The following is a 15,749-nucleotide window of genomic DNA, read 5'->3' as shown; positions in this document are numbered from 1 at the left end:
TCTTTCTTTCTTTCTTCCTTTCTTCCTTTCTTTCTTTCTTTCTTCCTTTCTTCCTTTCTGATGGGATTATTTAAGTTTTCTATTCCCTGTTTTATTAATTAGGCAATTTGTATTTTTGTCAATATTTGTACATTTCACCTAGATTATTAGATTTATTGGAATAAAATGGCATAAAATATCCTTTTTCCTAATCCTAGGTGCTTTAATTTCCTCTTCACTAGAGGTGAAATCCTTTTCATTTTTGATACTGATAATTTTATTCACTTCTGCTTTTTAAATCAAATTAACCAATGCTCCATCTATAATTAATAGAACCAGCTTTGACTCTTATGCATTAATTCAATAGTTCTTTTACTTTCAATTTTATTAATTTCTCCTGTGATTTTTAGGATCTTAAATTTGGTCTTTAATTAGGGATTTTAAATTTGTTTTTCTAGTTATTTTAGTTGCACACCCAATTCACTGATCAGCTTTTTCTCTATTTTATTGATATAAGCACTCAGGAATATAAATTTTCCCCTGAGTACTGTTTTAGCTGTATCTTATGAATTTTGATATGTTGTCTTCTTGTTGTCACTCTCTTCAGTGAAATTAATGATTCTTTCTATGATTTATTTTTTGACCCACCTGTTTTGAAGAAATAGTTTATTTTGTTTCCAATTAATTTTAAATTTATCTTTCCATGCACCTTATTGATTATAATTTTTATTTCATTATGATCTAAAAATGTTGCAGTTATTATTTTCTACATTTGGTTGTGAAATGTATATGCCCTAGGAATATTTTTGCATATGTACAATACCCTGCTGAAAATAAATTATATTCCTTTATTCAATTTTATCCAGCTATCTATTAAATCTAACTTTTCTAAAATTTCATTCTATTCCTATACTTCTTTCTTATTTATTTTTTGGTTAGATTTATCTAGTTCTGATAGGGGAGGATTTGAGTTCCCCACTAGTATAATTTTACTGTCTTTTTCTTCCCTAAGGATCTTTAGCTTCTCCTTTAAAAATCTGGATGCTTTATATTTTGCATATACATATATTAAGCACTGATATTACTTCATTGTCTAAAATACCTTTTATTAAGATGTAAATACCTTCCTTGTCTCTTTGAATCAGATTTAGTTTTGCTTTAGGTTTGTTTGAGATGATGATTATTACTCCTGGTTTTTCTTTTTTTGTTATTGTTGTTTGTTTGTTTTTGGCTCAGTTGAAGCCCAATAGATTCTGCTCAAGTCTCTCACCTTTACTCTGTATGCATTTCCCTGCCTCAAATGTGTTTCTTGCAAACAACATATGGTAGGATTCAGGTTTTTAATCCACTCTGCTGTCTACTTCTGTTTTATGCATGAGTCTATCCCATTCACAATTATGATTACTATCAGTGTATTCCTCTCTATCTTGATTTCCTCTTTTAATCCTGCCCTGTTTCCTTTCAATCTTTTCCTCCACACCAGTGTTTTGCTTTTAATCACTTCCCTTATTTCCTCTACTTTATATTACTCCCCTCCGCACCAACCCCTTTCTTTTTCCCCTTCTCAATAGGTTAAAAAAGGATCCTATATCACAATGTATCTGGCTGTTCTTCCATCTCTGAGCCAATTACAATGAGAGTAATATTCAAGTACCATAACCACTCTTATCCTCCCCTGGAGCATAATAGTTCCTCCTACCTTTGCCTCTTTATAGGATATAATTTACCCTATTGTACTTCTCTCTTCCCATTTCATTTCTTTTAGTACAATTCTCTTTTTTTCCCCATAGAGTTGTGGAAAGGAAAACGGAAGCAAGTTCTGGACTTTCTGCCACTGAGTTGGAGCAAACAGTAGTTGGAAAGTTAGAATAAAATTGATGGACAGCAATGGCAGTTGGTGGGGGGAGGGGAACTTGGAGAGCAACAGATGCTCTTGAGATCTCTTTCCTGGTCCTCGGACTGGAAGGAGCCTCTCTCCCTGTCTCAGGATAGAAGTTCATCTATTCCTGGACTTTTCCCAACTGTGTGCTCTACCTGGATTCCTGTGATTTTGTCATTGAACAAAAGGATTTAAGGGGAGTAGTTTGAACTGTAAAGCCAGTCTTTGGGGCATCAACCCAAAGAGTCAGAACCAAGCAGCTCTAAAGGTCAGAACCTTTTATTCCTCTTGCTGTCTACTGCTAAGACTTTGAATTTAAGAAAACTAGCATAGATTAGCATAGACAGGAATAAAAGAAACCCTCCACCAGCCTGCGAGGCCTGGCCTCAGCTCAAAAGTTGAGAGAGAGACTCAAATGCAATCTAGGGAAATCCCAATTCACTCTTTCCTGATACCTCCCCAATCCAAACTTGTTATTAAATTCATCTTTATTTAAATAACCACAGTCAGATAAGAGGTCTATCATTTCAGGTGGCCATAGAGGGAGCTGAACCTAAGGATTGCCATTCGACCTTATACAGTCCTTACTGGACCCCTGCTGGGTAACCTGGTCTGGGGGCAGGCTTGTCTCTCAGGTGGGTCCATGTTTACCTGCTATGGGGTATCTTCAACATCAATCAACAGAAAAGACATTCCTTCAGGCGGGGATTTGGCCCATTTCTCGGGAACCCCAATTTGAAAGATAGCTTCTCATCAGAGGCATATACTTTTGCCTCACCAACAGCAATATTCCCTCTCTCCCTTCAACTCCTCCATTCCCTGTCACAACCCTTTGTTATCCCCTGTTCTTCTTCAATATCAACAAATCCCTTTAATTATTACAGAGTTTTTAACATATTACCTAAACAGCTTAATACCATACCCTCTGTCTAAGTATACTTCTTCTTACTACTTTGATAATGATAATTTTTAATAGTTCTGGATCTCATCTTTCCATATAGAAATACAAACAATTTGACCTTATTTAAGCCATTACATTTTTTTTCTCTTTCTTATTTATCTTTTCATGCTTCTATTGAATTTTGTAGTTGGACATCAAATTTTTGTTTAAGTCTGGTCTTCAGGAATGCTTAGAAATCTTCTATTTTATTAAATGATCACCCCCCCCCCGAAAGAATAAATAATATAGCCAGTTTTGATCAGTAGGTGATTCTTGGTTCTAAAACCAGTTCCCTTGCCTTCCAGAATATCATATTCCAAGCCTTCTGGTCCTTCAATGTGGAAGCTGTCAGATCATGTATAATTCTGACTATGGCTCCATGACATTTGAATTATTTCTTTCTGTCTGCTTGTAGTATTTTATCCTTGACCTGGGAGCTCTTGAACTTGGCTATAATATTGCTGGGAGTTGTTATTTGGGGATTTATTGTAGGAGATGATCTGTGGATTTTATCAATTTCTGTTTTACCCTCTTGTTCAAAAATATCAGAGCAGTTTTCTTGGATAAATTCTTATCATATGATGTCTAGGTTTTAGTTTGTTTGTTTTTTTTGGCCATGACTTTCAGGTAGTCCAATACTTCTAAAATTGTCTTGCCTGGATCTATTTTTCCAGATCAGTTGTTTTTTCAATGTGACATTTAATTTTTTCTTCTTTTGATTTCATTTTATTGTTTCTTGATGTCTTGTGAAGTTATCAGTACCTGTTTGCCTAATTCTAATTTTTAAAAAATAAATTTCCTCAATGACCATTTTATCCTCCTTTCCCAATTTGTACATTCTACTTTTCATGGAACTCTTTTCCTCACTGGATCCTTTTTCCAGTTGACAAATTTTGTTTTTTAAGATATTATTTTCTTTTTGCATTACTTATTTTCCCTATTTTATTTCCATTTTTCTTCACCAGATTATTTGATTTTTTAATTAAAATTAAAATTCAAATAATTCAAAAAAATTTGAGTTCTTCCATAGCCTGAGACCAATTCCCATTTTCTCTTGAATGTTTGCATGTGGTTTCTTGAAACTCACAATCCCCTATTGATTCTCTGTTTTGCTCTTTGTCTCCATAGAAATTTTCAAGGATTCGATGTCTCTTTCACTGTTTGCTAATTTTCCTACCTTTTTTTGCCTGTGGACTGGAAGTTTTGAAAGCTGATGACTCTATCTCCTCTGTTGCTGACTTGCAGGGCTCGACACAATGACATATTTTTCCCTAGGGCTAGGTCTTCTTCATCACATCACAAGCCAAGAACTATGGACTTCCTGGCCTCACTGTGGGCTGATGCCTGTACCTGGAAGGATGTGGTATCTAGTGCGCTTTGTTGTTGGTAGTGTTGGTAGGGGTCAGGGATCCCAAAAATGGACCATGCATATGCTTGGGACTTAGTGCAATAGCTGAGGGGTGTGTGTGTGTGTGTGTGTGTGTGTGTGTGTGTGTGTGTGTGCGCGCGCGTGTGTGTGTGTGTGTGTGTGTGTGTGTGTGTGTGTGTGTGTGTGGTGATGGGGTTGGCCAGCACTCCCCTATATACAGTTTTTCTTTTGGTTCCCCCTTATCCTGAAAATAGAGGAACTTGACTATCTCTGCCTACCTTACAAGTTATGTTCAGCAGGAGAGCCCCCTGACTATGTCTTGCTGTTGATTTTTGACTTTAGTCATTTTGAGGTGCTTTTTAAAGACTGGTTTGGAAGGACTGCCAGAGTAGTTTCAGCTTTCACTGCTACTAAGCCGCCATCTTGGCTCTGCCCTCCCCAGCCCCTTTTCTTTCTAATATGCCTTGAATACTTTTGTGAGATTGAATTTTCTAAAATATCCCTTTACAACCATTGTTTATTGGATAGTCCAAATTCATCCTGATTATCTGCTTATAACCAGATTTCCTTGATTTATTTCCTATAACCCTTTTACATACATTTCAGGAAAAATGGATCCCATGAAATTCTTAAAATATTATTTGTTCTTTTCTATCTCCTTTGCTTGGGCACCAACCTTTGCTACATTTTTTTTTCTGCTGAAGTGCTTTCATCTCTCAAAACCTAATTTATGGGAAGCTTTCATAAGGCTTTCCCAGATCACCCCAAGTAAAAGTCATAATCACAGTTTTAGAGTTGGAGACACCTTAGTGGATGAACCTCAATCACCCCTCCCATTTTACATGAGGAATATAGAGGAATTAAGTGATTTGGTAAGATCACATAGTACTACCTCCCCCTATCCCAACTGCATTCTTGTCATTGTTATTACCAGTCAAAGCAGTACAATTTATAGGTTACAGCTTGAAATTTCCTTTCTTAAATTCATCACAACTGTCCTGTATGTTAAGTAGTTTATGGATAATTAAACACTTTTTTTGGGGATATAAAACCTGAGACTTAGAAAGCCTAAGAGTAGAAGGAGTACATTCTATATTTTTCACTACCTAAGTGACCCTGAGAAAGTCACTTAAATTTCTTGGGTGCCTTCATCTGTAAAATGAGGGATTTTGAAATAGAAGGCACCTAAGGTCTTCTAGCTTTATGATGACATGATCTACTGACATGTTCAAGGTCACCCAAGCCAATAAGTGTTGGAATCAGGATTAAAACCCACACCTCCTAATTCCAATGTTCTTTCTATTATAATCATAATTCATAATCCTGATTCTCATAAGCTTGGATGTCACTTCATTTCTTCATCTGTTAAAATAGAGAAAATAGTCTTGTGCTTTACTGCTACTTCACAAGAATTATTCAGGGGAAAAATTATTTTCAAGTAAACAACTCTGTACTTTTGCATCTCCATAACAGCTCAGTGTTTGGTTCTGTCATTTTACTATGAAAGCTAAAGTAGCTGAAGTACAACCATATAAATCTGCTTTGGTTCTGGGGGGGGGATGAATAAATCTAAACAAAATATGTGGCTTGACTAGTATGCATTTGGTGCCAGTCTATAGTGATGGAGATTCCAGAAGTCTCATTGGATTTCATTTATATCATCTGCAGGAATGAGGATTCTGGCCAGTAGTGTAGCCAACCTCTCCTCTACCCCCTCCAGGGGAACTGAACCTCCATTATGTAATATTGTCATCATTTCAACCTCCTGTTGCTGCTCCCTTGAGAAAGCTAACACTTCTGAAAGCAAGCAAGGAAACCAAGAGTAGATCTTGTTGTTTTCTTTCTTCTCCTCTCAGTGCCAATCACCAGCCCCCTACCTCTTTCAAGAAGCTTTCCTTGGGATGACTGAAATGACAGATGCTCCTGCTACTGCATATGGCAACAATTTTTGTTATAAGAGCATGTTTATGTGTATTGAAGACTTTTTAAATTGCTGAATATTTCTCCGCAATGTATATCATTAATTCTGTTTCAGACACTCATCACTCCTTGCTTGAACTATCTCTATAGCCTCCTGATTGATGTCCCCATTTCCAGTTTCTCCTTTTTCCAGTACATCCTCTGAACCATGTTCAAAGACATATCACAAAAGGACTGATATGACATCATTCCCCTGCTCAAAAACTTCAGATTTCTCCCTATTTCTTCTAAAAATCAAATACAAGCTCTTCTAATTTATGTTTAAGTTTCTTTACAATTTGACTTTATTCTACCTTTCCTGACATCATAATTCATTAGTCTTATGTATTGGCAATCCAGTTAAAATGACTTAGATGTTATTCATCAGACACGGAATATTTCGTCTTCTATGTCTGAGCCTTAGTATAAGCTATTTTCCTATGCATGAAATGCACTTCCTTCCAACTTCCAGCCCTTAGAATTTCTAGGCTCATTCAGATCTAATCTCAAATGCTTCCTCCTACATGAGTGCTTTCCTGATTCATCCCCAACTCCTCTCTACTAATTTCTCTTCTCTACTAATTTTTCTTCCAAGAAGATCCTTTATTTTAAATATATAAATGTGTATATACACATATATTAATATCTACTTATATTGTTTATTCTGAAGACATGGGGAGGACAGGGATTATTTCATTGTTTTGGTCTTTGTATTCATGAAAGCCAGCTCACTACCTGGCACAAAGGAGGCCATTATTAAATATTTATGGATTGATCAATACTGGAAACAATTCTTCAAAATATGTGGCTTAATTTTACCTCCAGTTATAGGTCAGGAATTTGATACTCAGAAGTAATTGCTTATTGTTAAACAGGCAGAATGATATAGTGGAATGAGTATTGGATTGGTGTCAAAAGATCAATATTCAGATTCTTGTCTTGCCTCTGTAACTTGCTACTTGGGCAACAATGGGCATTACACTGTATGGATCTCAATTTCCATATCTGTAAAATAAATGAGTTAAAATAGGTTTCCTCTGACGTTTCTGACAGATCTAATATCTGAGAAATTGTGATTCTGGCATTTCTCTCCTTTGGAAAGTGAGACTAAACATTTTTTTTAAATAAGGCAGTGTATCAGCCTGAAAAGAGGTTGACCCATCTCATGCATATTGAGACTATAGGGGTGAGATAGAGATGAGATGACCTCTTAGAGATCATATTCTGCATTTTTTAGATAAGGGAAATAAGGTCCACAATCTATAATTAAGGTGATAATCAATCACTGAACCAAATAATCTTTAATAAATATGGAGGGGTTGAACTTAAATCTCTGATTGAGCAAATCAAACATTGCTTCTTCCACAAGTTGTCTCTGAAAGTACTCATCATTTTTGAACATTGCTTCTCATATCTCCTTGATCCCTTATTTGTACATGACTATTTGACAACTTGTTATTTAAAAAAATGTTTTTGAATATCTGACAAATATCTGCCAGCAGTTTCAGATGGTGCCCTTAATTTTTTAAAATTAAGTTTATTTATTTAATTCATTAATTTAAAATATTTTCCATGGTTGCATAATTCATGTTTCATTCCTCCCCTCCTCCCATCACTCTCCCATAGCCAACAAGCAGTTCCACTGGGTCTTTCATGTGTCATTGATAAGACCTATTTCCATATTATTAATATTTGTACCAGGGTGATCATTTAGAGTCTACATCCTCAATCGTATCCCCATTGAACCATGTGATTAAATAGATGCTTTTCTTCTGTGTTTCTACACCCACAGTTCTTTCTCTGGATGTGGATAGTGTTCTTTCTCATAAGTCCCTCAGAATTGTCCTGGATCATTGCACTGCTGCTAGTAGAGAAGTCCATTACATTAGATTGTACCACAGTGTATCATATCAGTCTCTGTGTGCAATGTTCTCCTGGTTCTGTTCCTTTCACTCTGCATCACTTCCTGCAGGTTGTTCCAGTTCCCATGGAATTCCTCCAGTTCATTATTCCTTTGAGCATAATAGTATTCCATCACCAACAGATACCACAATTTGTTCAGCCATTCCCCAATTGAAGGCCATCCCCTCATTTTCCAATTTGTTTTTGCCACCACAAAGAACGTGGCTATAAATATTTTTGTACAAGTCTTTTTTCCTAATGATCTCTTTGGGGTACAAATTAAACAGTGGTATGGCTGGATCAAAGGGCAGACAGTCTTTTAAAGCCTTTTGGAAATAGTTCCAAATTGCCTTCCAGAAGATGGTGCCCTTCATAAAAAAGACACCTCATAAACTCAAGCAAAAAGATGAATTTTCTGAGCACAAGGTTAAGGAATAAATTATGCTAGAACTTAATCACTCCAATAATTCAATGGATCTGTGATCTCATCACTTCTGATTATTTCCTACAACAGCACTGATCACACCAATACCACTTCATTATTTGTGATGTTTGACCATATTCTCCCCAAGACTCTCCACAAAGGTTTAGCCAGTATGATGGATACCCTTCTTGTCTTTTCTTTCTCTTCCATCCCTTCCCTCATCAGAAAGTAAGCTCCTTGAGGGGATGCATAATATCCTTTGCTTGTAATTATATACTCAGTACTTAGCATAATGCTTGATACATAAGTTCATAATAAATTCTCTCTCTCCCTTCTCTTTTTCTGACTCTATTTCCTCTCTCCAACTCTCTCTCTCATTATTTATTTTCTTCTCTCTCTCTCTCTCTCTCTCTCTCTCTCTCTCTCTCTCTCTCTCTCTCTCTCTCCCTACCTGCCTAGAGATCACTCTCTGGATTTCTTAATGGTACATAGAGACAATGTAATATGTAGATTGGTCAACTTGTGTCGTGAGCATTTACCCATCTCCTTACATCTCTTTGATTCTCTGTCTCTGTCTGTTGATCTATCTCTTTCTTTCTCCCTCTCTCTAATTTGTTATCACCATGAAAATAGCAGAAAATGAAGGTACTAAGACAAAGATAAGTTCTACTTAGAAAAGGAGGAAGAAGGTCACCAAAATGATATGGTATATATGATGCTGTCCAGGAAGAACATAATACCTTGGTGAAAAGAGTGTATGTAGGAGTCATTAAGAAGATGTTCTAACATGTACAATTTGCTCTCAGCCTATTTTAAAGTTTTGCTTAGGAACAACCTTTTTGTGGGAGGGATAGGGAGACTCTGAAACTAGACTCTGATTTCTCTCTCTCTCTTTCTCTCTCTCTCCTCTCTTTTTCTTGTTCTATCTTTGTTTCACTGATTCTTTCTGTTGCTCTATCTCTATCTCTGTCTTTCACACACACACACACACACACACACACACACACACACACACCTTTTGCAGAGCTGGGATGCACATCCAGTTCCCCTGACTCCACTGATTCTAAACTGGAAGCTCTTTCCATTGTACTAGCTATCTTGAAATAATTTCCATTCATTCTCTCTAGCTTTTTCAGATAATTGTTGTGCTCTTCACTTAAAGAAAAATCTGGAAAACCAAAAAAGAGTTCTAAAGAGAACCACAAAGATGACAGACCAAGATCCATAAGAAAAGGATTTGTTCTGACTTAACAAAGGGAATTGTAAGGAAAAATTTAATAACTCTAAATATGAAATACACTAAGAGGTTTCCTATAGAGGATGGCAACCAGATGGTCTCCATTTTTTGCTGAGATTACAGCAAGACAAAGCAGATGTTGAATGCAAGATTTTCAATGTGAGGGATCTAAGTTAGCCACGAATAATTTCCTTTAAGGAATAATTGAGGAATTAATTCAATATGCCTTCTAAGATAATAGAAAATCAGGTCAGTTCAATTCAACAAATGGTATCCCCAGTCTCTAGTACTCTAGTACCCTGTCTCTGTTCTTCCTATGTCCAGCATACTGTACTAGAGACTAAAGATATAGTGACAAAATAAAATATTTCTTTCCCTTCCAGGAGATTACAAGGGATTATGTCATGAGCATAGTGAAGTTAATAAAAATGTGTATATATACATATATATGTATATCATAATATAAAGCAATTTTAAAGAGTAAAATTCATGGGAAAATGGTTGGAGAAGTAAAGTTTCAATGTTAGATTTGAAGGAAAAATTCCCCTTTGTGCACATGTTAAGTTGTCCACTTTCTAAATCCACATATATCATTTTTTTTAAAAAAAAGGAAATTCAGATGATGAAATTGATCATTACTAAATTTGTATGTTTGCAATAATACAATTTGTAGACTGCTGAAAAATCCTCAGCTCTAAAGTGGCAGGGAATAAATGACAGCGGCATGCAACATACAAACTCAAAGGAGTTAACCTTACACAATCCCCATTAGTTAGACATATATTTAACATGCATCTGTCCCTGGTTAGCAGGTCAAAGGTGACAATGAGTACTATAAACAGTATGGCCATGTCATCTGCTTCTCCTCTTTCGAAAATATTCCATGACAAGTCAGTCTTTGATAAGCAGATCATCCAAAAATGTAAATATATATTCTCAAAAGAATAATCACAAATGATTAGCAAGTATATAAACAAATGCTCCAAGTTACTATTAATAAGAGAAATGCAAGTAAGAACAATGTTGAGGTATTACCTCATATCCATCAAGTTGGGAAAGGTGATAAAAGTCAGAAATCATTGATTCTGAAAGGGTTGGGGAAAGTTAGGCACACTAATTCCTTGCTGGTGGAGAGAATAATTGGTATAATTATATTAGAAAACAATTTGGAATAATGCAGATAAAAAGACCATAATGCATCTATACCTTTTGACTGAAGAGATCTTGTTGCCATGTATTTATACCAATGAGGTGAATGACGAAAAGAAAGATCCCATGTACCATACAATATTTATAATAATAGATTTTTAGTAGCAAAAGGGGGGGGACGGAAACAAAATACGATATCATCAATTGGGATTTAACAAATTGTGGACCCCGAAAGTAATAGACTATTACTATTTTGTAAAGACAGTGAATTTGATAAATATAAAGAAGACTGGGAAGACTTCTATGAATTGATGAAAAGTAAAGTGAGCAGAAACAAGAGTACAATATACCCATTGACCATATTGATGTAAATGGAAAAGTAAACAACACAACAAAACAATTAGAATGTAAAATTACGATGACTCAGTTTTATCCTATTGAAGAAATATGAGAAGACACTTCTACTGTGTGTGAAGAGGGAGGTGTGGAGAAACCATGAGTATGGAATGCTTCATATTACATTGGATTCTAGATTTTAATTTTTCTGGCTAAATGTAGTATTTTCTCTTTGACTTGCTTTTTCAGGAATCTGGCTATAAAAATCCTGGTATTTTTAAATTTGGAATATCTTTCAGGAGGTGATCAGTGACTTCTTAAAATTTTTATTTTCTTTTTTTGTTCAAGAACATCAAGACAATCCAGCTCCAGAGACAGAACTGATGGAGTCAGAATGCAGATCAAAGCATGTGATTTTTAATCTAAGTTTATTTGAATTTTTGTTTTGAGGCTTTGGTTTTATATGATTATTCTTGAAAATGAACAATATGGAAATGTTTTGCATGATAATGCATGCATAACCCAGATTGAATTGCTTACTAGCCGTGGGAGTGGGGAGAAAAGGGAGGGAGGAATAATTTGGATTATATAACATCGGAAAACTTATGTGGAACTTTGTTATTACATATAATAGGTAAAAATAAAATATCTTCATTAATTTTTTAAAAGAACATCAAGGCAGTTTTCCATGATAATTTCTTTCAATATGATGCCCAAATTCTTTTTTCTCCTTTTTTCTCATGGCTTTAAGACAATTCAATGACTCTTAGACTATTTCTCTTGGATGTATTTTCCAGTTGAATTGATTTCCAGTGAGAGATTTCAAGTTTTCTTCTGTTCTATATTTTTAAAATTGTTTTAAATGTTTTATTTTGTCTTGCTGTTTCATGAAGTTGTCAGCTTCCATTTGTCCAATTCTAGTTTTTAGGGAGCAATTTTATTCTTTGAGGCTTTGTACTTCTTTTCTAATAGTTCCATTTTTAGGAAATTATTTTCTTACGTAAATTTTTATTCAAGCTGTTGATTTTTTTCTATCATTTCTTTTCTACTTTTTCTTCTTTTTCATGATTTGTTTTTCTATCCTTTTTTGGAGCTCTCCTAGGCGTTCATTTTGGACTTGATATCCTTCCACATTTTCCTTTGAGACTTCATACCTTTTAATTTCTGTATTGCTCTCCTCTTCTGAGCTTATGCTTTAGTCATCTATCTTGAGACATTTTTCTAATTTTAGCCTTTTTTTCCTATTTTTGTGCCCATTTGGGGGTTACTTTTCCCCTTGATTTTATCTTTATGCTGAAGCTTACCTTTGTGTCTGGGGCAGATGGAGTATTGCCCAGCACCTGTCCTGTGTCTAGGATTAGCTCAGCCATGTTGATCTCAGATTGAACATTCTGAAAAGGTGGCTTGGTTGTCTTGCAGTGTGAAGGTTTTCAGATGTTCTGTTCAAGTGGTTCAAGTTGTATTCTGCCCAAACCTGTCAAGGCTGAACCTTGTTGAAATGAATTCCTCCCATGGCTGTTTGTTCTATATTATTGGCTTCTGTTCTTACCCTGCTGATGCTGGACCAAGTCAGCTTTGCTCTTTCTCCTGCAGCTTAAGAGGTTTGTTCATCATTCTCCCTCCTCATAGTCCACTAGGATGAGTTCTCCTTGATCTCTCAAGGATGTTCTGGATCAGAGCATCGTTTTACCCCTTCTTCTCTTAGCTCTGCCACTCCGGGATTCACTTTGAGGCACTGTTGTTCTTTCTTGGTCTTTTAGAGGGTGGCTGGTGGGCTTCAAGTGCCTGACATGCTACTGTCACTGTCACTGGCACCCCATCAAATTCTTTAGTTTTCTTGAATTACTTTCTTCTCTTCTCTGTGACCTCATCTGGAGTTTCCTTGACAAAGATACTGTATGGTTTGCATTTCTCTCTCTAGCCCATTTTACAGTTGAAGAAACTGTGGTAAGCAGGATTAAGTGACTTGCCCAGAGTCACTCAACTAAGAAGTTTCTGAGGCCAGATTCAAACTCACAAAGATGAGTCTTCTTTATTTCAGGCTCAGCACTGTATTCACTTTACCAATTAGCTGCATCTTGCAAAGCCAGAATTCCAGCCTAAATCTCCTTATTCCAAATCCATCAGTCCTTTCGTTAGACTACATTTAACTTACTAAAACAGTTATAAATATTGTAATTACATTAACAGAAATCTCCATAGCGTAAAGTGTTATTGTGCTTACAAGATACCAGGGTCTTCTTCAGTTCAGGGATTCTGTCTTAAAATTAACTATATAGCTCTTTTGATTATTAATATGCTGGGCATACAATAATCACCTAATAAATATTGTACTCTTTTAAAAAAAGAAATACTTATTAATTGTTTGATATTAAACTAAAAAAACTTTATTAACTAACTTGTCATTGCCAGTATAACTGCCATCTCAAAATAATATAGTCCAGTCCTTTTATTTTAGAGTTAATATTATTGAATAATAGGGAAATTGAATAACATACAGTTCATAGATGTCATGTCATATAGTAACAGTAACAACAGCAACTGAAATGAGTAGGTTCTCATTTTCCTTAAATTATTGAACAAGCATTTTATAAATACTAAGAAAAATGAGAATTCCAAAGTATAATTAAGGGAAAATCTTTTTTAGTTTACTAGAGCATGGTCAACTTAATATTAAAAAAGAATAGTTCTTTTGTGATTTGCTGGAGTTCCAATTAAACCTCCCCACCTGGAAAAATTTTGTTGTCCTTGCATCCTAATTCTTTGATATTCAGTGGTTATTTCAGTGATCCTATGGTATGGTGTTTGAATTTCCATTTTGCATTTCTAGTAATGGAAATTCAATCACCATACCATAGGATCACTGAAATAACCACTGAATATCCTCAGTCTTTGGACTTCAAAGCCACATGAGGGTACATCAATAGATGATAATGCACAAAGACAATAGTCATTCTCGGTCACCGAGAAACTACCACATTTTTTAGAAATGCACTTTGAATTAAAGATTACCCTCTCTATAAAATGCACATGCTAACATTGGATTTTCAGATTTAGAAGGCACATCCTCATAAATATTCTATGAAACAGATATGCTTCAGTTACTATTATCCATATTTTGCAGGTGAGTATCACACTGATTAGGAACTTGTCCAAATATGATCATTGGTACCATTGGGAATCAAACCCAAGTTTCTAGACTCTGAGAACAGTGTTAAATCTGTAGCACTTTGTAGAAGGGGTGGGCAAGAACAATTTGTTCCAGTGGCCATAAAAGTTGTGGAAGTGAGTGCCATGGAGCACTCAGAGCTTGGTTAGATATTGAGGAAGCCAAGAGCATCCACTGTATTCTGGCCCATTACCAGTTGGTTGCTCTGACTTTTATCTTGTCACTGGACTTCCATGACTCTGTAGGAGAGAGTGATGCTGATGAGTTTGTGCAATACTGCTTCATTTAAATCCAATTTATGTGTGAGTCAAAAGGAATCACCAGTGAGGTAATGTGTGTCTTCTTCGAGTCTTCTACTGTGCCGTCTTTTTAGAGAGAAGTAAGATATGAAATAACTAATTCTTTAGGTTTGGTCAAGAAGAGAGCAATGGAAGAATGAAGAGGAGGGAAGGATAAATCATAGAAAAAAGGCACAAGAAGCACATGTTGGAATAGCTAAAAATTATGATAGAATTCCAATGACTTGAGAAATATTGTTAAAACTTCCTCAAACAATTCACAGAGTTCTAAGGCAACAGAAATACTTCTGAATTATTATTCTGGGTCAAAGAGACTCTGCTATATCAAAATATTATAAATATAACTGTAAGGGAACTCAGTTATCCTTTACTTCTAATGTCTAGGAAGTCAAAATAACTTGTTTGAGATCACTTAGGTAGAAAACATCGGAGATGGGATTGAACTCTGATCTTTTGACTCCAAAGCTAGCATTGTTGTTCTCTTTCCATTAAACTATATGCCCTTCTTAGTTCTGCACTTGTCTCATGTTCTGAGTCCTGAAACATGTGCTATGTATGAGTAAGGATGGGACAACTAGGCAAATTAACCTCATTAATTCTTACAAAAGCTTGTGTGAGTCACAAGTCCTCATCATCTTCATTTTAATGAGTGAAAGTCCTTTTAACCAGTATGAAAGAATTGAGGAAGTCACAGTCCTCCAGAGGCTCACAAATGAAGGAGGAAGGTGATGACCCACAAAGAAATTTTATCACAATGAACAAAATATTTCCCCATTAGCTATCTGGAAATCCTGACAGCCATACATGGCAAAGTATAATGAGGGACAAGACAAAACAAAACAAAAGGTTTTTCATTATGTTTTATGGTTGTGGGCAACATGAGGTGAAGGTAGTTACAGTTTCTCCCTATTCCTTAACAAGTAATGGAGTTTCCTTTGATTTGAAGCCAGGTCAAAAGCAAGGACTCAAATGGGTTCAGTGTTCTTTTCCATTTTTATATGATGCCATAGGGTCACTTTTATGAGCTTCAGAAAAAAGGAAATAGAAGATACATAGAGTTGAGTGATGACTCCAAAAGCCTAAAGAGAGGATGGGTCATTAAATGTT

This window comes from Monodelphis domestica, chromosome 5 (assembly GCF_027887165.1).
Source record: "Monodelphis domestica isolate mMonDom1 chromosome 5, mMonDom1.pri, whole genome shotgun sequence".
Lineage (NCBI taxonomy): Eukaryota > Metazoa > Chordata > Mammalia > Didelphimorphia > Didelphidae > Monodelphis > Monodelphis domestica.
This window is presented reverse-complemented; position numbering follows the sequence as displayed.